Source organism: Orcinus orca, chromosome 1, assembly GCF_937001465.1.
Source record: "Orcinus orca chromosome 1, mOrcOrc1.1, whole genome shotgun sequence".
In the NCBI taxonomy this organism is placed as follows: Eukaryota; Metazoa; Chordata; class Mammalia; order Artiodactyla; family Delphinidae; genus Orcinus; species Orcinus orca.
The window spans coordinates 125135422-125163359 of NC_064559.1; the positions used below are offsets into that span (position 1 = coordinate 125135422).

Consider the following 27938-nt stretch of genomic DNA (forward strand, 5'->3'; position numbering starts at 1 on the left):
GCTCCGGACGCGCAGGCTCAGCGGCCATGGCTCACGGGCCCAGCTGCTCCGTGGCATGTGGGATCCTCCCAGACTGGGGCATGAACCTGTGTCCCCTGCATTGGCATGCGGACTCTCAACCACTGCGCCACGAGGGAAGCCCCATTCTTTCTTCTTTATTCTGTTCCATGGCAGTGTATTCTGCCATTCTGTCTTACAGGTCACTTACTCATTCTTCTGCCTCAGTTATTCTGCAATTGATTCTTTCTAGTGTATTTTTCATTTCAGTTATTGTATTGCTCATCTCTGTTTGTTTGTTCTTTAATCCTTCTATGTGTTTGTTCTTTAATTCTTCTAGGCCTTTGTTAAACATTTCTTGCATCTTCTTGATCTTTGCCTCCATTCTTTTTCTGAGGTCCTGGATCATCTTCACTATCATTATTCTGAATTCTTTTTCTGGAAGGTTGCCTATCTCCACTTCATTTAGTTCTTTTTCTGTGGTTTTATCTTGTTCCTTCATCTGGTTCATAGTCCTCTGTCTTTTCATTTTGTCTATCTTTCTGTGAATGTGGTTTTTGTTCCACAGGCTGCAGGTTTGTAGTTCTTCTTGCTTCTGCTGTCTGCCCACTGGTGGATGGGGCTATCTAAGAGGCTTGTGCAAGCTTCCTGATGGGAGGGACTGGTGGTGGGTAGAGCTGGGTGTTGCCCTGGTGAGCAGAGCTCAGTATAACTTTAATCTGCTTGTCTGCTGATAGGTACAGCTGGGTTCCCTCCCTGTTGGTTGTTTGGACTGAGGCGGCCCAGCACTGGAGCCTATGCTGCTCTTTGGTGGGGCTAATGGTGGACTCCAGGAAGGCTCACACCAAGGAGTACTTCCCAGAACTTCTGCTCACAGTGTCCTCGTCCTCATGGTGAGCCACAGCCACCCCCCGCCTGTGCAGGAGACCCTCCCACACTAGCAGGTAGGTCTGGTTCAGTCTCCTATGGGGTCACTGCTCCTTCCCCTGGGTCCTGATGTGCACATTACGTTGTGTGTGCCCTCCAAGTGTGGAGTCTCTGTTTCCCCTAGTCCTGTCAAAGTCCTGCAATCAAATCCTGCTTGCCTTCAAAGTCTGATTCTCTGGGAATTCCTCCTCCCATTGCTGGACCCCCGGTTGGGGAAGTCTGATGTGGGGCTCAGAACCTTCACCAGTGGGTGGACTTCTGTGGTATAATTGTTCTACAGTTTGTGAGTCACCCACCCAGCGGTTATGGGATTTTATTTTATTGTGATTGCGCCCCTCCTATTGTCCCATTGCAGCTTCTCCTTTGTCTTTGGATGTTGGGTATCTTTTTTGGTGAGTTCCAGTGTCTTCCTGTCAATGACTGTTCAGCAGTTAGCTGTGATTCCAGTGTTTTCACAAGAAGGAGTGAGTGCACATCCTTCTACTCCACCATCTTGAACCCCATTCGCTGAATATTCTTGCATGTAAAAATATTTGGGGCTTCCAGACACAACTAGAAAGGATATTTGATTAAATTAAATAAGATCTTTCTCTCTCTCTGAATTGATTCAGTAGATATCTATTTTTATTTGTTTTCCTCCTTTTTTATTAGTCACCCTACCATCTCTTTTCTCTTCTTCTGGCAAAATCATTTCCATTTTTTGGGGGGATTCCTACCATGTGAATATCGTGAAGCTGTTGATCACCCTGCTCTACCACACAGGGAACAGGGTAACTTCAGACTATGGCACCCATCCCCCTCTAATAATAATTGTCCAAAGGGTTATGCAAATGATTGTCTGAGTCAAACCCAGTCCTTCTCTGGATCTCTTCTAAAGCAGGAAGAGGATAGCTTGCATTTTGCTGTGTTTACAGACAGATCTAAATCATCACTTCTTCCACTGAACACACACCTCATGGAGGACGATGTCCAAAGGAAATGAGGATGAGAACAACACACATAGATGTGTCGAGGTGACACTTGGAGGCAAACACTGATGACATTACTTGAAACCAGATGTTCCCAAGGCCAGCATCTACTTTACACTTATGCGAGTCAAAAATTTCCCCTTTTATATGTAATCATGTTTCAGATGAGTTTCTACACTTGCAGTGGGAAGAGTCCTAATGAATACATTGATCATTTAGCAACAATCATCTAGTGTCTATTCTACTATAACTTTCTACTGAGTTAAGTAATTTTGTATGTACAAGGAGAAGGCATGAAGTTACACTTTAAATGGTAAAATTTCTGATTTAGTGCCATTTTGAAATAAGGGGTTGTTCATAGAAGTTTTTAAACGGGGCTACTTTCTGTTACTGTTGACATATTTTGCTAAAATATGGAGAGTTTTATTGGTTGAAAGAGACAGAAACAAGGGGCTATGTCAAGAAATCTCTCAGAACCACTAGTCAGGCTTGTCATGGCTGTCAGCCAGATGTGCTCTTATGAGGAACTGAAAGACTGATTACCAATGTCCTGTTAGGAACAATGTCCAGATGTGGCAGGAAAGAACATTAGCTGTAACTTGGAGACCAAATCCAGGTTGAGGCTAAGAAAAGAGTTATTGGATCCTATTGTAACACGGAGCTATAAAGGGCCAGCTGCAGCAAAGTCTAGATGGCTTCAATTTCAAGGACTATGTTTCTGCCATATTGTCTGCCTTGATTCTCCTCTCCTCTTTATTCCTACTGCCACCTTGCCTTGACTTCAAATCCCTGATTTTTTTTCTGGCTCTTGACAACCTCTCTTGGAGACCATACATTTGTCTGCAACTGTGCTGCCTGGGATCTCTGCCCAGGACACAGTACAACAAAAATTGGGCGGTTCCTACATCTGTGTAAAAAAATAAATTTAGACTCCCTTTTGTGGAAAACTAGAGTAACAGTGAAGAACTATTTTGCATTAAAACAGACTGAAGTTAAAATTCTATCTCTGCTACTGACTAGCTCAGTAGTTGTCATCTGTAAAATGGAGACAACAGTAGTCTTTAGACATATCATAAGAATTAAATAAAATAATGCATGAAGTGACCCATATTGTGCCTGTATAGATAAATCAGCAATATTTTTATAACACAGTGGGACCCAAAGGGCTCCTCAACTGAGCTCCATTTCACAACCAAAGGAAATGAGCCTGTGCAGTTTCTCCTCCTAAGTCTAAGGTCCTGGGGCTCTTTATGTTGTTGATGGCCCTTTATCACCAGGTGCCTTCAACACATTCACACCTTTAACTACAGTCGGAAGGCAAAGATGCTGTATTACGTACAGTAAAAAGGTGAGACTTAACACCCATAGCATGCGCTGCACCATATGAGATACTGTGGTTGACACAGGTCCTGGACGATCTTTCCTTTCGTTAATGCAGAACTCCGATTAGCTGCTCTGAGCTGGTCTGTCCTCTTGCCACATAAAGATGCAATTCAACAGAGTAGGAATTGCTGAGAAAACTCATGTGAGTCATTCTCAGGAAGCCAGAATTATTTTAAGGGAGAGAATAATGTAACATTACAGAATATGGAGATTAGGAGCTTCACTTTGCGAATTTCTTGCTTTGTTCCACCAGGCATATTACTCTCTCTGTGCCTTGGCTCTCTTCCTTGTAAAATGAGAAAATAATGCTGTTTGTGAGGACAAAATGAATTAGTATGTGTGAAGCCCTTGACCTCTAGTGATGACTCAATGAATATTAACTGTTATGATTCTGTGGAGGCCAGCATGCTTATTATGATTATTTTAGAAGACCTGGCTCTCCACTTTCATTTCCTGTTTCCTGTAAATTTTAAAAACATTAGGAAGTACATTAACTATTTTCAGAGGTAATGAGCCACTTGAAAGTTCTCAGGGATGGCCAAGTAAGTTAATATTATATGGTATTTCACTTGGAGCAATTACATTTCAGGGCTCAAGGGCAGTGTGTTCCCATGTTTAATGAGGAAAGTTTTCAAAACTGCTTTCATGAACTATTGGAAATCTGAGGTTTAATTCTTTAAAGGGGAGAGTAGCTGTCATTAGCTAAGCAGGTTTGAAGGTATTTAAGGGAGCATTTTGGTGCAATCTTTGTGACATTTTGTTAAACAAGCGGCCAAAAAGTATTTAATTTAGCCTAATTATTACCACCAAATCTAACAACTTTTTGTTAGTTTGTTCATTTTTGGAATTTGTGAGCAAGAAGCAGCAGAGTTTGCTTTGTTGAGGTGTTCTGACCTATAATAATAATTACCCATTCCTGGAACTGGCCAGCCAGAAATGCTGTATTTGGAGAACAGAGTCACTTTTAAAAGAGAAGAAAACAGAACACAGTGTAACTCCATTTTAAGGTACCTCCGATAGGCAAATCTTAGGAGACACTGACTTCAAAAAGGCCACTCTGGGTTTAACTAGTTTAACACCAGCCATTCTTCTGAAGGACCTCACTGAAAGACCCTCATTCTACATTAAGCAAAAAGACCCAAAAGAAGCCTGCTGCAAACAACAAAATGAAAAATTAGCCTACAGAAAAAGAGATTTGCAAATGATATATCCAATAAGGTGTTAATATAAAATATGTACAAAGCAGTCATACAACTCAACATTAAAAAAATCAACAGTCTGACTAAAACATAGGGAGAGGAGCTGAATAGCCATATTTTCCATAGATGACATACAGATGGCTAACAGGCACATGAAAAGACGCTTAACATCACTAAATCATGAGAGAAATGCAGATCAAAACCACATGAGATACCACCTCACACGTGCCAGAAGGGCTATTATCAAAAAGACAACAAATAACAAGTGTTGGCAAAGATGTGGAGAAAAGGGAACCTTCATTCATTGTTGGTGGGAATGTTAATTTGTACAGCCACTATGGAAAATAGTATGGAGTTTCCTCAAAAAATTAAGAATAGAACTGCCATATGATCCAGCAATTTCACTTCTGGGTATTTACCTAAAGAAAACAAAACAAAGATTTCATAAGATATATGCACCCCAATACTTATTGCAACATTATGTATAATAACCAAAATATGTAAGCAACCTAAGTTTCCATTAATGGATGTATCAACAAAGAAGATGTGATATATCTATATATCTCTCTATATATTACTCTGCCATAAAAATGTTGTCTATGATTTTGTAAAATTCATTTACTAATTATACTATTTTTTTAAGATTCCTTTGGATTTTCAATGTACAGAATATCTGTAAATAATTATAGTTTTTCTTCTCTCTTTCCAATTTTTATTTGTTTATTTATTTATTTGTTTTTACTGCTTCAGTATTCTTGCTTGGACGTCTGGTACAATGTTTTATAGTAGTGATCAAAGTGGACAACCTTCATTTATTCTCTATCTCAGAAAGCATTCACATTTCACTGTAGCATTATGTTAAATTTTTTTAGATATTCTTTATCAAATTTTAAAAGTTCCTTTATATTCCTAGTTTGCTGAGAGAATTCAGCTTAAGTGGGCCTTGAGTTGTCAAATATATTTTCTTCATCTAAGAAGCATTAAGATGATCTTATTCTTTTCCTCTTTTATTCTGTTATTACAAACAAAGGCTGAATCAAATCCTTTGCTTTTCAAATGTTAATCCAATCTTGCATTCCTAGATTTAGTCTGCTTTGTCATGATGTTTTTAATACTTCATTATTCATGTTCAAAGAACATAGTTATGGTTTTTTGTTTCTGTACCTCTGCCCCCTCCCCCATTTTGCCACACCCACCCCACCCCTGCCTCTGCCCCAGCAGCCAGCAGTCTGTTCTCTGCATCTTTGAGGTTGGTCGCTTGCTTGCTGGCTGGTGTTTTGGATTCCACATATAGTGAGACCATGTCTTTCTCTGCCTTCCCTCACTTAGCATAATGCTCTCAGGATTCAGTCGTGTTGTTGCAAATGGTGAGATTTCTTTTCTTAATGGCTGAATGGTAAGTCACTGCATATACACACACGTCTTTTTTATCCATTCATCTATTGTTGGACATTTAAGGTTACTTCCATATCTTGGCTGTTGTAATAATTGCTGCAACGAATATGAGGGTTCATATATCTTTTCAAATGAGCGTTTTTGTTGTCTTCGGATAAATATCCAGAAGTGGAAGTGCAGGATACAGTAGTTCAATTTTTAGTTTTTTGAGGAACCTCATACCAGAGTTCTTCTTTAACCTGTCAATAATTTCAACTGGCTGCTTACCAGGTTTACTGCTTTGCTTGCTCCTCAGCTTTGGAGGACATCACTCTCCTGTCTTAATACTCTTGGAAGCTCTGAGCGCTGCGGACATATAGTGAAGGTGCTGCACTTCTTGGAGGTGCAGCGACACATAGGGAGGTGTTATGTAGTAGTTTTGGGGTCTTTCCAGAAGGTCTCTGCTGATTCAAAGAAACTTATATTGCCAAAATGACTTGGATCTTTTTTTTTTTTTGAGTATAATTGCTTTACAATGGTATGTTAGTTTCAGCTTCACAACAAAATGAATCAGTTATATATATACATATGTTCCCATATCTCTTCCCGCTTGCGTCTCCTTCCCTCCCACCCTCCCTATCCCACCCCTCCAGGCGGTCACAAAGCACCAAGCTGATCTCCCTGTGCTATGCGTCTGCTTCCCACTAGCTATCTATTTTACGTTTGGTAGTGTATATATGTCCATGCCTCTCTCTCGCTTTGTCATAGTTTACTTTTCCCCCTCCCCATATCCTCAAGTCCGTTCTCTAGTAAGTCTGTGTCTTTATTCCTGTTTCACCCCTAGGTTCTTCATGACATTTTTTTTTCTTAAATTCCATATATATGTGTTAGCATACGGTATTTGTCTCTCTCTTTCTGGCTTACTTCACTCTGTATGACAGACTCTGGGTCTATCCACCTCATCACAAATAGCTCAATTTCGTTTCTTTTTATGGTTGAGTAATATTCCATTGTATATATGTGCCACATCTTCTTTATCCATTCATCCAATGATGGACACTTAGGTTGCTTCCATGTCTTGACTATTATAAATAGTGCTGCTATGTACGTTGGGGTGCATGTATCTTTTCAGATTAGAGTTTTAAAATAACCCATGTGGCACCCTAACACCTGCTTATTGCTCTGTAATCTCAACCACCATGATGACTCTTCCATTTTGGAAAGTATAGATAGGAAAGGAAGAGAAAATGGGGAGGAAAGTGAGTATGAGAAGAAAAGCAAGATAAGAAGTGAAAGAGATGGGAAGAAAATGTGCCATTATTTTTTAAACACTGTTCTTCCTCTACTCTCTCTGCTTTCCTTCTGTATTAACCTTAGCCACTCTCTTAGTTTTAATACTGTATTTTCAGTTTTTTTCCAAAGCCATATCTTCTTACAACACATAACTCTTCTTTTCCCAAATATTTTTATATTAATTTCCTTTTATTTTACCTGAAGAATAATTATAACAATAGCCCTTAACTGATAATAACCAATACTTAACACAAAAATAATTTTGCATCTCAATTCTTTAGGTGTTTCTTCCCTTAAGCTAATGACTGTGCCTAAATAGTGTCAAAACACCAGAGCAATTTGTCACTTGATTAAATCTGATTAAGAAAAAAAAAACATGGAAAAACAGAAAAAGGGTTTAAGCTTTTCTTAAAAGAATACCAATATTTTCTTAGTCTGTAGATACCACATTATTATCCCTTCTAGAATAGATAGATAGCAATTACTTTGCCCCAAATTGCATCTTCTGTATTTTCCAAGAAATGCTTCTACTTTTGAGTCTCCCCACAGTCTGGAGGCCAGGAAGTTCAAGCAGATCCTACTTCTTTGGTATCAATTAGCTATGTAAGTGTTCATGCCTACCTGAAGGTGGGCCAATCAGAGCTCTTCTCTGAGGTTTTAAAACTTTGGATTGGAGAGACTAGATTCCAGGTTTCCTTTAATCTCAAGATTGAATCTCCAATTCTGAATAGGATGGAGATATACTCTAGCCTGGGGAAGAAGCTGTTTCATAGCAGATACAGAGAAAACCAGTAAACAGAAACGGAATCACCTAGAGGACTCCTTGTCCATCCTTCTGTTACCTGAGTCAATAAATCCTTCTTTACCTAAGTTTGGTTTCTGTCAGTCACAGCCAGAAGAGTTCTGACTAAGCATTCTCTTTTTCTTTTCCTGAGGGCTGAAAGTTATAGTGTAGAATTTATAGTTTGAACCATTATGGCTTAATCCAAAGATCTTTCATATTTCAAAAGTATGTCTAAATTTCACATCTATTACTTCAATAGAAGCAGCTTAGTATATTGGAAAGAACACAGGGAAGAAGTTTGAAGGTCCAGAAAGTTAATTTTCCTCTCTGAGCCTCTGATTTCTGACCTACATAATGGAGTGAATATTTGCATATCACACAATGTGTGGCAAGGACTAATTGGATTGATACAACTGAAAAAAAAAAAATCCTAGAAACCACTAGATCCTAAAAGGAAGACAAGACACAGAAGACAGTTTTTTTCAAAGAGAAAACAACTTTAGAGAATCCAGTAAATCCAATGTAGGATGGTGCTATGAACACGGCCAGTACTCACCTCAGTTGCACGCTGTGGGCTTCTCTGTGGGTTTACAAAGCCTTAGCTAAGCCCTTAGCGCTCTTAGCTCTTGTGAATAGGAACAGGTTGGAAATGAGAGAGGAGTTAATTTCCCTGGTGGCAACTCTCAAGCCATGAAGATTTGAGCAGGTGTATACATGCCCTATCTCCTTGTCCTTCCGTGAGATAAATCTGAGACAGGTTCTACATGGTTCCTCAGTGAGTCCCCAGTAGGATTTGAACCCTGGTTATCCTAAGTGGTAACCAGCTAAATAAGACACACTTTATTGCCTTTTTCCCCTTCCTATGTTACTCTCCCTGCTCCCTTACTTCTGCTTGGTCCAATCTTGTCTCAGATAAGCTACTTGCAATCCAGATGACATCATCTCAGATGCTACTTCCAGGGGACTCAGGGATAAGATAACATAGTAAATGTTTAATTGCCTGAATCAACCAAAAGGAGAAAAGACAATGATAATACTAATATTTGTTAATACTAACATTTGAGAACTCATTGGTCCCCCAGATATGACTATGAACCCCCAGGAAACAAAGGATTTTAGTTTGATAAACTCAATTATATTAAACTGGAATAATCAAAAATTTCTATTTGATTTTAGAATGAAGATTGATATATATAAATACACATGTAAACAAACCCATACACACATTATCACACAGTCAGTGGGAAGTATTTCCAGATCATTCTTGTTTGTGGTATTAGTTCTTTGATCCTAGAGGGTAGCAGCAAGGAAGAAGTCTGTTCACCTCAGATAAATTTATAAATTAGGTGAGTAGATGGACAGTTAAGAGATGGACTATCTTTTGTCTGTTTATAAACAAAATATTTCTAATTTTATTAAAATACCATTACTAGACATACTAGAATTAAACAAGGAAGGAGGTCTGTATCTTTCTTTCAAGAAGTCAGCTCCTGGGCTTCCCTGGTGGTGCAGTGGTTGAGAGTCCGCCTGCCGATGCAGGGGACGCAGGTTCGTGTCCCGGTCTGGGAAGATCCCACATGCCGCGGAGCGGCTGGGCCCGTGAGCCATGGCCACTGAGCCTGCGCGTCCAGAGCCTGTGCTCCGCAAGGGGAGAGGCCACAACAGTGAGAAGCCCGCGTACTGCAAAAAAAAGAGAAGTCAGCTCCTTTATTCCACTGAGCCCAAAACTATCCACTGTCTCCTCTTACTATACTGCTTTAAAATAAACTATCAAGTATTTCATGAAATAGAATCAATTCTGATGTCCATTTGGGATGAGTCTGCCATAATGTAACTCTGTGCTGTCAGAGAAAATAAAATATTTTCCAAAGGAAAACTACTTATGTGTAAAGCAAACATGATACCATAGTTTGTGTGGAAGGGTACTATTTTCTAATTACTAATGAAAATTTTTCCCCTTACATTCCTTTTCCTTTTTGACCTTTCCCCCCTCAAGCAGGTAGGCTGTTTCATGGGGAAATGTAGAACAACAAGGAGAAAAAAAGTGTCTTTCTTTTGCTCCTCAGAGGACTATGCTTATCAGTCTGCCTTTAAATAAAATGATGTTTCTAACTTTTATTAAATTATATAGAAGACAGTGAAATAGTACTAAACATATTTATACTTGAACTAAACATAAGAGGTTCAGATCTACTTTTAGAGAAGCCAGCTGTTTTTTTTCCATTAAGCCCTAAACTAAATGTATCGTATCCACTTCCTCTCCTCAGAGGAACAAAAGTTACTCATAATATTGTTGAAACGTGTAAGAGAAAATATGAGCAAGAACAACCCTCCCACCTCACACATCACCTAGGAAAGGTTCCCTGAGTGTGTGAGAGAGAAAAGAATCAGGCAAAGCGCTGAGTGCACTGTGAGTGGTGCAGGGTGAAATGTCCCTCATCTTGCTTCCAGGACTGAGCCCCAGTGGGAAGGAAAACAAAACCCACTTAGCCTTGGGGGGCCCAGGAGGGGAAAACACATGTGTCTCCTTTCCTAGTTAAACCTCTGAGAAAACCCAGAAAACTGAATTGACTGAGCAGCCTACCTTAGCAGACAGGACCTTAAAAGAGACTAGCTATGATTTCCACACTCTGTGGAAAGAAAAATTGACAATTTATGTGCACCTAACAGGAACACGGAAGAAATGGCAAGAGTTGCTGGCTCTGATGGGGTCTTGTTGACAGAAACCAGGAAAAGCTCAGGGATGTGCAGGGGCCAATAGCTGAGACTCAAGTGAGATGATGACCATCTCTGTGGATTCCAGTGTCCACAGCAAACAACAGGCCAGATGCCTGCTCTCTGCCCCCAGTACCTTGGCACTATGTATGCTCTCTGGAGCTTCTGTGCAACTTAGAGGGAAAATGGAGGGGCCACTGAATTGGCTGAGATTAAGTTTTCACCTCTCTGGAGAAGTTAGGACACAAAATAGAAATTATGTTAGATTATAGAAAATAAAGGATTTTTCAGTATTCTTGAATGTGATGCTGAATTCTGATTCAGTATTCTTGAATCAGTATTCATGAATATATTCAATATGATGTACACTCTAATCACAGTTGTATTTTTCATAGAAATTTTGTTTGGTTAAAGGATATATTTCTTCTTTCTTCTAGATTAAAAAAATAATAAAACAAGCTCCTTACAAAGAACATTAATGTGACTTTTTATTTTTTAAACTATTGTCAAACCAGAAAAAAATAAAAAGGCAGAAAACCCAATCATGTTGAAGGTTTAAAAGAAACTGAACACTGCTTACTTTTTTTTACTTTTGCCTCCCTTATCTGGGAACATGCTGTAATCATGACAGTTCTGTTTCTGTACACGTAGGCCTCATATTGTCTCCATATTACTAAAAGCTTTTGGTCTGATTCATTAATGTCACACTACAGAAAGATGGCTGTATTTTTGCTTGACTCTCATGTACCACTGGACAGGCTCCCAGTCAGAACCGGCAGGCTGGCTGGGTAGTTATTGTGCTCTGCAAAGAGAATTATTACAAGGAAATATTCATTCAACAGGAAGGGAAAAATGAAACTCACAGATTTCAGCACAACATGAATTGATTTACTTCAGACAGTGAAAATCTCCATGTTATGTAATGAAGAGTCTTCTCATTTAAATTCCTTTACACTTTAAAGAAGTGAATTTTCTTTCATTAAGAAAATTAGAATAGCCTATCTCTCACTCCTCTATAACTATAACAAATTATGATAATTGTGCTTAAGAAATGTCAGCCCTGATTTATCCCCATATGGTGCCCCTCTCCCACTTCCATTTCCACTCACACATTCAGTTTGTAAATTGCTTTCTCAGGTACTCTAATGTGAATCAGTTGCATTGAAGGCCACAATTGGCCTCTCTGTATCCTTGGTCTTTGCAATGTAACTTTGCAGATTCTTCCATCAAGAGGTAAGTCCATTTCTTTACTCCATGAGTCTGGGCTGGCCTTGTGACTTGCTTTGGCCAATAGAATGTGGCAGAAGTGGCACTGTACAACTTCTGAGCTTAGACCTCAGGGGTCATGCGTGCTTATGTTTTTGCTCTTGAAACCATACCACCACACCACTGACATGTGAATAAACCTGGATCACATTGAAGGTTAGGGCTTCAACATATGAGTTTTGGAGGAACACAGTTTAGTCTATAAAAGTGTCTCAAGAGGTAATACAGTTCAACCCCTAAGTAAGATGTGTCTACATCTAGATTTTCCTAACAAAGGGGATCAAAAAGCCTATTTAAAATATTACTGGAATTGATGATTCGACAACCATTGTGATAATAATTCATTTCTGTTAGAGTCAGTAGGTTCTTGCTTACGTATACTTATAAAGTTTCAATTTGTTAAAATTAACTCTTTTAATTCAATTCAACACTTGTACTCACCTCTGTACAGTTAGGAAATGAATGATTAGTGTGTTATCAAAATTTCATTTCTTGAAGGAAGAACGGTCATATCATTGCTTCCTCTCCTCACTGGGTTTATTGATGTTTATGATTGCCAGCACTTTATCTAAAACCACTGGTAATACCAGTTAGAGTCTCTAGCAGTTCTTTCTTCTAGGCACCATTTGAAATTTTCTTAAATTAAATAACTGATTATATAAAGCATGCTGTTTCCATGGTACCCACAGAATACAATTCAGAACTACATAAACCTCTTCTTCCACAGGAAGAAAATGCACATACAAAAAAATTTTCTTTAGGATAAGAACCAAAAGTATGTTAATTTTAGTTGAAGTAATTGATCTTTACATTTGTATAGAAGCTGATCTATAGTGTGTGTGTGTGTGTGTGTGTATATATATATATATATACACACACACACACAAATATACACACACATATATGCACAAAATATCAGTATGTATAGATATATATCCTACATATTATATTATATATACTATCTCTATACTCTATCTATATACATATATATGTATATAATATATGTACATATATCTGTATAGATATAGTATAGTCATCTTTGTATAATGGCTTTAGTCACTTTCTTAAGAGGACATTGTACTGATCTGTGCCAGTTTTATAACATTCTTGGGTTAATTTCATTGATTCACTTATTCTCTGAATTAACTAGTGAGATCCTATAATTTGTTAGGTTCTACTCTAAATTCCAGGCTTATGGTGGCAACCAAATGAAACAAAGACCCTGCTCCTGAATCTTACTATCTAGTGGGAAGAGGACAAAACAAAAATGAATGTAAAATACACTGTCTATATGTTCTGAAGGAAAATAACTCAAGATAAGTGGAGAGTGAAGGGGGACTATTTAATAGAAGGGTCGGGGCTAGTCTCTCTGAGGATATGTGATTTGAATAGAGACCTAACTGAACTAAGAGAACAAGTTATACATATTTTCTGGTGGAAGAAAGATGCAGGCAGAAGAAACAGCAAATGTCAAGGCCTGAAATAGTCACAACTTTGTTTTAAAACTTCTAGCTCAAGTAGTATTTCCTACTCCTTTATTGTTTTTTAAATCTTTAATTAGAGTTTTTTTATTTTTTATGTTATTTACTTATTTTTTTTAAGTGAAATTCAAAATGTAGCAAGGGAAAGTTTTGTATAAAAAGACTGAAGAATGTTCTCCTTGGAGATTTCTAAGTTTAGGGTGCTTAAGTATTGAAAGGATTTGTCTGGCTTTTTCAGGCCCATACCATTGTCCCGGAGCTGAATTAAGTGATCTACTGGTCATGCACTGTTCCTCTGTCTATCATTAATTCATTAAGTCTTTATTGGCACCTAAGATATTTCAGGCACTATGTTAGAAGCTGAGGGTACTCATTGACAAGTAAACCAGGGTCCCTTCCACCACAAAACTGTTTATTCCTACTTAAGGTCAGTTGTCATAGTGATAAGGACGTAGATTCTGGAGTCAGACTGCGAGGATTTATATTCTAGCTCTGCCATTTACTAAATTTAGACATCACACAGTTTATGTTTATTTACGCTTCGAATTTCTGTTTGAAAAATGGGGATTTATTCATTTCACAAGCATTTATTGAGATATTTCTAGGTATTATAGGTGCTTTGGGATACAAGCGTCAACAAAAAAGACAAAAATGAAATAGTATTTATTAATTGGAATGTTTAAGGATTGTGTAAGATAATATATATGGTGCCTGAGGCATAGTAACTACTAAATAAATGTTAGACATAAATTTCTTATATTGGTAAATATAAATATATAGAGTGACCTTGGTTCCCCAGTGGCATTGTTGAGTTGTCAAATCTGCCCTAGATTTCCTACTCAGATCCTCTTGTTATATATGCAAAACATACCTAAACTTGTTTAAGTCAATGTTACATTTGGGGGGAAGTAAGGGGTAGTTTCAATTATTCATACCTGAATGCATCTTATAACCAATATAAGGTTTCTGGATGCCACTACCTACTAGAAAGCTTGATGGATCATCATGGTGGTGACTTTGGTATTCTTAGGTATGTGGGCACTTGCCCACATTACAAACCCTGCTTTTCTGACAAAATAAAACCTGTGGCTCTGTTTCTACCCTCAAATTCAGTCTTGTCATCCCTTATAGACCTTTTCCTCCGACAATGACATGGACCCCATTTTACATTAACTTGAATCCTAGGTGTAAGCCTAATATGAGGGGTGACCAAACCTCTTCTCATGAGGGGTGGAAAAGCCTTTCCTCCTAAGGGATGCCCAGCATAGTGATGGATACTCAGTGGGCGCTCCAGGAACACACATAGCTGAGGCTGCCAATGTCATTCACACCAGAAACAGCTTTCTGCCACTCTTTAGTGGCATCTGTGTGTCATTTAAATTAGCATTGTGGCTTCCTCACACCTGTGTATTTCCCAGTTTCAAGACGTCTTGGTTATCAAACCAGAAAAATCAGTTGGTTTTTTGCATAAATAAGTAAAACGGTTTTCATCTTCCAGTAGTTAAAAGAGAAACAATCTAGATGATATTTTTTATCCATACCTTTATTTTAGCTGTTTTAAAAAATGGATATTTTATGTCTAGCTACATGAAAAAATTCTTTTGGTTGATTTTCTTCAAAGGTTTCCTCTCCCCATGCTTTTCTCTTTCTTTCATTTCTAAAATGTAACTTGAGAAGTACACATGGGCAAAAATTTATTTTTACATACATTTGGTTGGAAATCAAATGCTGGGGGGAAAAGCCAGATATCAATTGCACAGCCATATTTTAAATTTGGACTCCACTAGAGCATCATAGACTGGGAATATACCACTTCATTTAGATTGGCTTGTTGTCTACAGGTGCCATTCTTTTTTTTTTGTGGTACGCGGGCCTCTCACTGTTGTGGCCTCTCCCGTTGTGGAGCACAGGCTCCGGACGCGCAGGCTCAGCGGCCATGGCTCACGGGCCCAGCTGCTCTGCGGCATGTGGGATCTTCCCAGACTGGGGCACGAACCTGTGTCCCCTGCATCGGCAGGCGGACTCTCAACCACTGTGCCACCCGGGAAGCCCAGTGCCATTCTTAATTATCCATCACTCCTGGAAAGGATTTGTCAGAAAGCCTGAGGCATCATCATTTCCCGAACTTCTTCCAGCTCCTGTGCCTCAGTGTGCCAGCCAGCCTTTCCTCCTTTATCTTCTTTACTAGTACAGCATCCTTTAGGCATTTCTTATCAATTGCAGGGCTGAAGTCAGCACTTCCCTAGAGTGGCAAGCTTAGGATTCCTTCCAAGGAGTTGCAGGAAAAACTGAAATAGTTATGGGCAGAGAATCAGTGCATACTGCATTTCTCCAGGTCAGCTGAAAAACTGCCCTTGAACCTTCACATTTCCTTTTGGGCTAATCAGTAAGTTTTCTTTCAGAGCTGAATGCATATGTACACTGTGATTACCCATAGATGTCTACTTAAGTAGTGTGTTGTAGTGGAAATGGCATAGTGTTGGAGACACAAGACTCTGAATCCTACCAGTTCTTATTAACATGACTTCAAACAAATAGACCAAGTCCCAGAAGTCTGTTCCTCATCCGTGGAATAGGGTTAACAAGACCTGCTCTACCTTATAGGATTGTTGGGAGGTTTGACAATGGGATGATATATAGGAGTGTTTTGTACACTACAAAGCAGTATAAACATGTAATTATAAAATCTCATCATGGAACAAGAACTCACCACGTCTTTCTACAGGTATGCCTCATAGAAGGGAAATCCTGAGGTCCCCTAATTAGGATGGTTTGACTTACAATTTTTCAACTTCATGAGGGCTTAAAAGCAATATGCATTCAGTAGAAGAGGTACTTCAGATTGTGAATTTTGATCTTTTCCTGGTCTGGAAATATGCCCAGGTACTCTTTCTCTGTGCTGGGCAGCAGCAGCGAGTGAGCCTCAGCTCCCAGTCAGGCACATGGTCACGAGGGGAAACAACTTATAGATACACTTGCCACCATTCTATACCCATACGGCCATTCTGTTTCTCATTTTCAATACAGTAGTCAATAAATTAGATCAGATATTCAACACGTTATTATAAAATAGGCTTGTGTTAGGTAACTTTGTCCAACTGCAGGCTAATATAAATATTCTGAGCACCCTTAAGGTAGGCTAGGGGCAGCTATGATGTTTGGTAGGTTAGTTGTAATTAAATTCATTTTCAACTTACCATATTTTCAGCTTAGGGTTTATTGGGACATAACCCCACTGTAAGTTGAGGAAAGTTGGTAATTTTACTTTCATGCCAGGTTCTTATAAATACCACCCATTGCTGCCAGGCCAGGGCAAACCTCAACCCTTCCCACCCTGCAGTCCTGAGGTCTGGCACAGCGATAATGAGTTAGACCTGGGGGCTCAGATCCTGACTTTTTTGCTTACTAATTGTGGGATCTTGGATGAGCTACTCGACATTTCCAAGCCTCAGTTACCTCATCTGTAAAACTGGGATATGGACTGTATCACTACTTAAGCTTGATTTAGGAATCATACATGAGAAGCTCAGTAAAGAGGTTAGTATTGTGCCTGGTATACGATGAATTATGAATTTTAGCTATTATTATTTATTTGCTATTTTCGTAGCCAAAATTATATCATATGATACTGAGAAGATGACTAATATGTTATTTTTCTTCCCTGTAAATGGCTAACAGTTTGCCGTGGGCCTGTGGTACTTTCTCTAAGAGCTCATGCCAACATTGGCAGCTGGGTAGGTTTTTTGTTCTTTAAATCTTTTTTGTTATTTAGCTTGAGGCCATTTTAATTTGAATTTGATCTCTTGGCCTCTACTGTCTCCACATTTCCCATTCTGACAGAAATAAGAACGATCAGTATTTCATAGATAATGTAAATTCATTTTCTGCCCAATGTCTGGCATTTTACATTTTAATTTATGCATTTATTTATGTGAATAGTCTGATAAAGGAGAAATAATAAAATCACATTTAATTATACATTTATTTAACTTTAATTTTGGGGAAGAGGATAAAGATATGTCAAGTATATATTATGTTCTGGAAAATCTCATGTATGTGGTCATGGTACTTATGGATTTATTCAGATTAATGTATCTGAATCATAAATCAGATTAATCAGGTTAGTGAAATTAACCCCATTAAGCTTTCAGAAACTATATCTAAAACCACTATATTTCCTAAAATACAAATGAGAAAATAGTTTTTAGATTATAAAGCTCAACACCTAAAAATCTTAGGGTGAAAAATCAGTTAAGAGAACTGAAATGAAGAGAAAGATTCATCAGAGAATCTATTTTTGTGGGAATTTCTGACTGTACTTGTTGAAGGCTTATGTTTATTTTTTGCTAATATATTGACAAGGAAGCTATTGAGGACCTGATGTGGATGGGCACAATGGGAATTTTTAGACCAGAGAATTTGGGGAGGGTGAAAGCTAATGAGAAAATAAATGTATTTATTGATAAAAGACTTGCTCATGCATGAGCTTAGAATGGGCTAACTAATAGGACAGGGCTCACATCTACATGTCTTCATTCCTACTATACTTGGAAGCACACACTCTACTGGGATGTCTAGTCCATCAACATGTGTCACACACAGGACCTCTAGGGTATTGTTTAATAATAATACTATTCATCCATCCCATTAAAAATTTCTGAATATTACTTTTGAATTTCATTCTAATCAACTGCTCCCTCTATTTCCACCCATGTCCAGTCTTTCTCTCCTCCTATCTGTGTTGGAGATCCCCAAACCACATCCAGCTTCAATGATTTACTAGGAGGGCTTGCAGGACTCGGGATATAATGGTACTCATAGCTAAGATTTATTACAATGCAAAATCAGCAAAGGGAAAAGGTACATGATGAAAGGTCCACATGAAACCAGGTAGTATTTGTTTATTTGCCTGGTGACCTCACCACAGTTCGGGATCAGACTCTTAGCCTTATGTGCTCAGAAACTAGCCTCAGCTATGTCTCAGTTCAATAAGAATGATTGGACATAAAGATGCTAACTCACACTAAGAGACCTCACAGAGGCCATTTTGTCAATTTAAAATGAGAAAAATCTGTGAGACCGACTTGACATTCACATTTGTCTAATAACTACATTTGCTCCCTGGAGAGAAACTATGCTGAAAGCCAACTTATCAGAGAGATGCTTGATAAGCATGGAATCAGAACAAGGGAATTTATATACATTGTATAATTTCAATATTTTATGACATGAGGCTCCCTTAACTGGACATAACAATCTCAGCAACAGGGATGTACCTTCAAGCAGAGCAGATAAACCTGGAAGCCTGATAAAACTCATCCTGGATACTATTTGCACAAGAATTACCAACCTTTGCCTGCCTCTTTTTTCTCTATATATGACTCTCTTTTTCTCTATATATTTAAGTGGCTGATCTACCCTGTGTCTAATTGGCACATTCTTTTTGATTTTATTATACTTAAATAAGATCGTAGTCTAAATTGTACTGGCCTGGAGACCAGTCTATTTCTTAAGATGCAATTTGCAAATCTCTGCTTTGATAGATAGTGTTGATTTCTGAGGGCAAATATCAATCAATTTTCTTATTCTTATTTTGTTTTTGAGGTGAAGAGAAGACCTTGGCATTGTAACTGCTTGTTTATTTTACATGTTTGATTTACCCAGAAATGTGTAATCTCTTAGGTATCAGGGACTTGGACGTATTAATTCTGGTGTCTCAATACCCAGCCCAGAATTTGATCACAAAAAAATATGTTGCATAAAAGAAAGTTAAGAATTTTCTTTGGTAGTAAAGTGATGTTCACTTTATTTGATCTTTTAAACTACCTTTAAATAAAAGTGTTATTTAGAATCTGTAGTAATTTTAACATTTTAGAATTTGTGATTTTTTTGGTGTTCTTTTTAGAAAGTGATATTCAATCAATTAATAATGTATTGAGACAGAGGGAAAAAAAGGTAGTTAAAAGCAAGGTTATTAGCTTGTAATTCATTACATTAAAATACTGATATGTTGAAATTATACAGTATATTGTGATAAATAATATTTAGCTTATCACCAATATAGTATATATAATTATTTAGTGTATATAATTATTTATTAATTGCTTAAATTTGAAATAGCCAGATGTATATGTTATCAATGGGCCCCTAACTTTGACTTATTTTGGTTACCAAGGTTTCTGAAGACCAGAAACATTTTTTGACAAAGGAGGTAGATTGATCATTCTAAAGAAAAGCTATCATGTTTATAAAGTTTAACTGGTTTATATGTAACAACTTTATTCCAGAATATTCAGGTACTTGGGTCTGTAATTTTGTAACCAGTTTATCTTGCAGTTTATATCAAAATGTTGAGCTTGGCAGGTATTCATAAGGTTCCCTGTGTTTTATTGAGATCTTGTTTTTATAGTCAGAGCAGCCATGTTACTGCAGGTGTAATAGAACCATGGGCTAAAAAGTATCATATATATACAACAGAGTTATTATATGTCTTACCATCCACAAAGTAGTGGACTAAGTAAACGTAGAAATGGGCAATGAAAACATGTGCTTACTAAATTGGGACATGATAAGAGAATGAATGGCTGGCTTGCAAGATTAAACAAATGTGTGTTAAAGCTCAATATAGGTGAAAGTACAGTGGATTTATTGTTTGTAGATTTTTTGATGATGGCCATTCTGACCAGTGTGAGGTGATACCTCACAGTAGTTTTGATTTGCATTTCTCTAATAATTAGTGATGCTAAGCATCTTTTCATGTGCTTTTTAACCATCTGTATGTCTTCTTTGGAGAAATGTCTGTTTAGATCTTCCTCCCATTTTTTGATTGAGTTTTTTGTTTTTTTGATATTGAGCTGCATGAACTGCTTGTATATTTTGGAGATTAATCCCTTGTCGGTTGCTTCACTTGCAAATATTTTCTCCCATTCTGAGTGTTGTCTTTTCGTTTTCTTTATAGTTTCCATTGCTGTGCAAAAGCTTTTAAGTTTAATTAGGTCTCATTTGTTTATTTTTGCTTTTATTTTCATTACTCTAGGAGGTGGATTAAAAAAGACCTTGCTGCGATTTATGTCAGAGAGTGTTCTGCCTATGTTTTCCTCTAAGAGCTTTTTTTTTTCTAAGAGCTTTTTAATAAATGAACTTATCTACAAAACAGAAATAGAGTTACAGATGTAGAAAATAAATTTATGGTTACCAGGGGGTAAGGCAGGGGAGAGATAACTTGACAGATTGGGATTGACACATACGCACTACTATATATAAAATAGATAACTAATAAGGACCGACTGTATAGCACAGGGAACTCTACTCAATACTCTGTAATGACCTATATGGGAAAAGAATGTAAAAAAGAGTGGATATATGTATAACAGATTCACTTTGATGTACACCTGAAACTAACACAACATTGTAAATCAACTGTACTCCAATAAAAATTTAAAAACAACAACAACAACAACAAAAAGAAAGTAAAGAGGGATTGCCATTGGATAGATTGTTGAGACATTTTGGAGAAGATAAGGAAGAGGGGTTGGGGGTGTGATACAAGAGCTTACATAAACCTTTTTACTTTAAGTATTTTCCTTTCTTTCTGGCTGATCATATAGTGCTGAGAACTGTATTGCATTTACAAGTTCCAGAGGAAGGATCAATTGCCAAACATGACACTCTGATACCATTTCTAAATACAACTATTCAAATCTGTAGAGGGATGGTGGCATGAGTGTTTCCTTCTCACCTGTCTAAGCTGGAATTAATGGTGTTTCCCTCTTTCCTACCTACTGGATGAAACAGTCCTATAAGCATTACTTTTCCAGCCTTATGAGTGGAACTGGATGAAGGAAGAAGTATTGACTAGATTTAGATTGCTGCCAGTGTCATGGGTCATTCCTCTTGTTGAACCTGCTTGTCCTACCCCATGGCAGAGTGTCTGGGTTAGAATTAACAACAAATGGAAAGAAGGGGAAATAATTGTTGATGGAAAGAGAGTCACAAATGGATAAACTACAATGAAAAGCTAACATTACCTTGCTATCTTGTGAGAGGCTGAGAGCAAGACAATGAAATCATCTCTTAGCTGTATTTACCCATGTACAAGGCAGATTACGTAATTTGCAGAACACAGTGCAAATTAAAGCGCAGAGCTCCTTGTTAAAAAATAATTAAGAATTTCCAGTCAGCCCGGCACTAAACCAAATGTGAGTCTCTTCCAAGCCCAGGGCCCTGAGTGACTACATAGTTTTCAAGCTCAGGAAGCTGGTTCTGAATCCTGTAAGAGTGAAGCTATTTGCCCACCAAAACACACTGCTTTAGCTGAAGCTGAAGGTCCAGGATGGGTCCTAGTAGATTTAAAAAGCATTTATGTGAAGTCCGTTATGTGATGCGTCTCAATGACATTTGTTAAGACCTCCTGGGTGAGCACTTGGAATAACTCTTACGTTGCTTTGTCTTTTGTTTTCCATTTCATGAGTTATATATAAACATTTTACAGAGGACTCTCTTCAGAAGGTAACGTGTGAATCGTTGCCTCCCGAATGCATGCAAAAAGCTTCGCTGAGTAACAAAGCCATGGGCCACATGTAGCTGTTAACCTAAGTAATAATCTGTTGAAAAAGGTGCCTGGAATCAGTGGACATAAAACATCATGTTTTATCAGGTTCCTTCATGCCTGTAGACATGTATTTGCAAATGGAGACCAGTGATCAAGGTAAAGAAAACTTAACAAACTGAAATCAATGTTAGTGTAATGGTGCCTTGGTGGGTCTACATGCGTACTACTGAGAGCCCTGATTTCCACCAGAAACACCTGTGGGAAGCTTCATGGTCTACTCCAACCAACCATGTGACACTATCCTGAGTAATTCAACATTTTAGAGTCACATATATACTGAAATTGTACTCTAAGTCCTCAATGACAACAAAATATTTAGTGGGAAAACCAACACTGGCCAAAACATTCCAAAAGAAGTTAAGAGAAATTGGTACATGTCCATGTCCTAGGACAAGTCACATTTACCTTTAATGAAGAGAGACTTACTGAGGAAAACTTTTATTTGCCATATTGAGTGCTTTGAAGTGATGCTATTTCAGAAGGAAGTATAAGGATGGCATCTGGCCTGTAAAGATAATGCAGCTTTAGAAAAAAATGGATAAAACGAACTCAGTAGCTAGACAACTTGCTAGGGGGACATAGATGGGAACGAGTATGCATGCTTACTTAAGAGGGGCTATTCAGTATGTTTCTGCAGGTGGAAACAGAGGTAGCTCAAGGGAAATGTCCCAGGATCTTGTCAGCAAAAACTAAGGAATAAACTTGTGATATATTAATGGTCTCTCTAACTGCCAAAGCCCCATGCATAAACAAAACCCAGATGTCTTAGTCAGGGTTCTCCAAAGAAACAGGACCAGTGGGATAATATAGATTTATAACATAAGGATTTGGCTCACATGATTATAGAGGCTGACAAGTCCCATGGTCTACATACGGTAAATCGGAGACTCAGGAGAGAGGGCAATCTGCTTTATCCAGTCTACTGATTCAAATACTAATCTCATCCAGAGCACCCTCACAGATGCACCTAGAATAATGTTTTAACAAATGTCTGGTACATTTGAATTGACACCTAAAATTAATCATCATATCAGACCCACCTAAAAGTGCAATTTGTTGGAATTGGAAACCTATTAAACATGACTAGGATTTTGCCAGTGGGGAAAGATAGATACTGTATAAGGATAAACCTCATTGGGAATCCATGCGAGTACATTAATATGAAACAGGGCACATAATTCTGCTCACAAGAGATGTAGAATCCAGAATTAACTGGGACTAGCCTCATAATTTATACTCCAATCCATCATAACAAATATGCAAGGACTGATTTTGTTGAGCTTGAGAAAATACTACTGTAATTCTAACAGATTAATTTTGTAAAGATCTTAGACTCACCCACAATGTAACTTCATTTTGGTAAAATACTGGTGTAAGTGGTAAGGTTAATTTTATTTTACCATTATACTGATATTAGCGATCAAACTTATTGGGAGAATGAATTAAAACCACCACAAGCTGTTCTTCTAATGAAAGCTCATTGGCCAGAGAGGAACAGATTTTGTTAATAAGTCACTTAACTGTTACATTAAATCAGTCTATTGACATTTTTCATAAATTCACATTTATTGGTGGAAGGAGGTAAAAGAGCTGTCAAGTTTGTAGGTGGTTATGAATAAGTCTGTGTTGGAATATTTGGTAATCTGAAATGTTTATTTAAATCAATAACTACCCCTCATTGGAAAATACAAATGACTTTGTATTTTGGTCTGTATCTTTCTACCTCTTTTGTTATATAAATGTTGAATGATGCAGAAAGAACCATGATGAGTAGTTTGTAATTCAGAATGCTTAACAGGGCCTAGAGTCTGTCATACAGAGTGAAGTAAGTCAGAAAGAGAAAAACAAATACCGTATGCTAACACATATATATGGAATCTAAAAAAAAACCAAAAAAACAATGGTTCTGAAGAACCTAGGGGCAGGACAGGAATAAACATGCAGACGTAGAGAATGGACTTGAGGACACAGGGAGGGGGAAGGGTAAGCTGGGACGAAGTGAGAGAGTGGCATGGACATATATACACTACCAAATGTAAAATAGATAGCTAGTGGGAAGCAGCTGCATAGCACAGGGAGATCAGCTCGGTGCTTTGTGACCACCTAGAGGGGTGGGATACGGAGGGCGGGAGGGAGATGCAAGAGGGAGGGGATATGGGGATATATGTATATGTGTAGCTGATTCACTTTGTTATACAGCAGAAACTAACACACCATTGTAAAGCAATTATACTCCAATAAAGATGTTTAAGAAAAAAAAAGAGTATGGTTTTGTGCTGTGTAAGTATGTCTAATCTCCGTCGCTTTGTTTCAATGCTGCGCTTTCCTTTGTGACAGCAGGGGCATGCTGACTCTTGGCCAAACCTGAATAAAATGTGCTAACTAGTGATTGATATAGATCTGTGCTAGGGTCTGCAAAATGCCAGGGAGTAACCTTAGCACTTGATCAGCACTGGTTTTAGAAAATGTACAGATTGATGGTTTACACCTGGTTTCAGTTATGTGCTTTCGTTTCTGCTGTAGAGACGGGTCATGCAGCCTGCTTTTTGCCCATTGTTTTGATCAGAGGAATATTAAAAACTCTTCTTCAAAGGAGACTGTGGCTCCACTGAGACCAAGATGTCTCATGTAATCTTGGTGATTCATAATCTAAGATGAAGTATGTTCTAGAGATTGAGAAGGAACCCTGGAAGCGAGAACTGGAGGTCTCAGGTCTCTCTGATGTTGACCTGTGCTTTCTTTCTCCAGCTGCACCACATCCTGTACCCTTTTTTTTTTTTTTTTGCGGTACGCGGGCCTCTCACTGTTGTGGCCTCTCCCGTTGCGGAGCACAGGCCCCAGACGTGCAGGCTCAGCGGCCATGGCTCACGGGCCTAGCCGCTCCACGGCATGAACCCGTGTCCCCTGCATCTGCAGGCGGACTCTCAACCACTGCGCCACCAGGGAAGCTCTCCTGTACCCTTTTAAGTCTTCTGTGATTACACTCTGTGGAGCATGATGAGTCCTTTCAATGATCAAACACGGTATCACTACTGCTATATTATTTTTTCCTGAACCATATAAGTTGCAGAGAAAATTCCCCTTTATTTCTAAATATTTTAGTGTGTATTTCTCTTACACAGTACAATTATCAAAATCAAGAAATTAATATGAATACAATATGATTATGTTATATTGTATTATCTATTATTATCTATTATATTATATTTTATAAAAACTGTACAATTTACTCATTCATCTTTACTCAGACTTTATACAAGTAATGTCGTATTTGGACAAAAAAACAAAACAAGACAAAACAAAAAACCAAAGCCATGTGTTGCATTTGGTGATCACATATCTAAAATCTTTAATTTGCAACTTCCTGAGTCTTTGTATCTCATGAAATTGATTGTTTTTAAGAATAAGATCAGCTATCCAGTAGAATGTTTCACAGTTTGTGTTTGTGTTACCTCAGGATTAGATTCAGCTTACGCATTTTTGGTGGGAAGACCATAGATCTGATCATGAGGTCTTCTCAGTGCCTTATATCGGGAGGCACATGCCATCAATTAGCCTCATTATTGGAGATATTAACTGATCATTTTGTTAAGGTGATGTCTGCCAGGTTTTTTCTTTTTAAAATTACTATTTTACCTTTTGAATTAATGTGTATGTGTGCTTTGATATTATGTAAATAACCTGTTAACCCCCTTAACTTTTATCCTGTAGTTTTAGCATCCATTGATAATTCTTTTTTCTTATTAAAATAAAGTTTCCACATTTTGATCACCTACATCCAAAGCCCCACCCCAATCCCTTGCCTCAGGTAACCACAAATATAATCTTTTTTTCTAAGAGTTTGTTTGTTTTTTGACCTATAACACTATGTTGGTTCCTGGTGTACAGCATAGTGATTTGATATTTCTAAGTTTTACAAAGTAATCACCATGAAGAAGTCTAGTTATCATCTATCACCATACAAAGATATTACATTATTATTGACTATATCCTCACTCTGTATATTTCATCCTTAACATTTATCCCCATTAAATTTCATTTTTAACCCATTGTTTCAGTTTAATACCTACTGAACATTCACCCTAACATTAAGTTAGTTCTCATTTTACAGTTTTATGTTTTGTGAATGTCATAAATAACTTATACTGAAGCCACTGATGATACTGTTCATTTGTATAAACATTTTCTTGCTCCATATTACCACTAAATGATTATTTAATTAATTGTATTGGACAATTTTTTTTAAGTAGAATAATCTATTTTGTCTGAAAAGGAATTTTGTTTACTTATGTTTCTCAGACCCATAGGACCAAAGAACTGGGCTAAACCCCACTTAAAGACCTTTGTTGTAATGGGCAGGTTCTCTCCCACTGACGTTGTTCTGACCAGCAGTCCGGCGATTCTGAGTTTGCATTTGAGTCTGGGGAAGGTGCTAGCCTTTTAAATATCTGAATCAACAGGAGAATTTAGAAACCGGGTGATTTCTGTAGTGGCTGCCTACAATCTTATTGCCTATATATACTTACCGAAGAGTTTGGTATTAGTTGGAGGAAAAAACATCCACAAAACCATAGTAGTCCAATTTGCACCTATTGTGGGATTAAGCTTTTTGTATCAGGAAAGACGTCTTGCCCAAAACTGTGTCATATTGGGAGGGGTGGGTAATTCAGGAAGTGAGAAATAGTTCCAGTTTCATTTGAAGTTACTGGGTTTCTTATTACAATGAAATGCATAAACCTGATTCTTGGAGCACCAGGCTCCTCCCACCCCCATACTCGCAAATATTCTGGTCCAAACCCGTCTAGTCAACCTTATTGCTATCATGTGAACTCTTTGCTCCATTTAATGCAGACACCCATAATTCCCACATGTACTTATTCCCATCCATCTCTGAATCTTTGCTGTTTCTCTTCTACCTGAATACAATTCATTCCTTAGGCCCTCTCTACCAATACAAATATTATGAGGGAGTAAGACAAAGGTAGCTGATTTAAACAGGTGTTGTCAGGGCAGGCTTCTGTAGAGAAGTGACATGCAAGCTGAAACCTGAAGAATAGATAAGTCTTAGCCAGATGAAGAATGAGGAAGAACATCCAGGCAGAGGGAACAGCATGTGCTAAAGCGCTGAGTGGACAAAAGAGCCTGGAGCATTTAGGAAAAGAAGGGAAGCCTGCAGCAGGCAGTAGTGATCAGGGGGCAATGTGGAGTTGCTGGGGCCAGATACAGGGAGGGATGCCTCTGGCTATTTTATTGAGTTATTTATTTCCCAAGTGCACTTGGAAGTAGGTTTCAGCAGGAAGGTGAGAAGGTCTTACATACAGTTTCAGAAGATATCTGGCTGCTTGGGTTGGACAGGCAAGGGAGAAATTCCCTGAAATAGTTAGTAGGCTGACTAAGAGGTCTGGGCAGTGTTGCCGTGGAATAGCAGTAGCGGTAACAGTAAAGGGGGCAAAAAGTGGGCAGATTCAGATTTGACTTTGGAGGAATGCGAAGCAGGATTTGCTGCTGGATTTGATATGGGAAAGAGGAGGGAGAGGTCATTGATAACTTAGGTTTCAGGGCATGACCTAGTGAAGCCAGTTTGGAGCTAAAGACAGAGTTGCAGTGTGTGTAACCAGGAGGCACTTGATTTCTTGACCTATGGAATGGTTATCTGTCCCCTGAAGCCTCACTTTACTTATTTTCAGATGCTTGGTGTTATCACCAAGTACTGAATCTCCTAGAATTCTAGACACATGAGGGTCAAATTTGACAGCTTAATCTCTTTGATACCAGGGACCAAGTCTCACACTTCAAATTGTCTTTAAGGGCTGTTCTCAGCACAGAGCAGGTGCTCATGAAGTTAATTTTAGGTTAACTTATTATTGTTTAATTATTGGCAAATGATTGCTTGATGATTTGATTGGTGATAAGGATTATGTTTTTCATTGATTTTTGACT

General features: G+C 38.1%; 1 long non-coding RNA gene across 1 annotated transcript in view; it reads left to right on the forward strand.

Moving 5' to 3' along the window:
• Window positions 1-738: 738 nt before the first annotated feature.
• LOC117202455 (uncharacterized) overlaps window positions 739-27938 on the forward strand; it is a 134676-nt gene continuing 107476 nt past the window's right edge. The window contains exon 1 of the long non-coding RNA XR_004484801.2: window positions 739-941. This is a non-coding gene — a long non-coding RNA (uncharacterized LOC117202455). The remainder of the gene's footprint in view (window positions 942-27938) is intronic.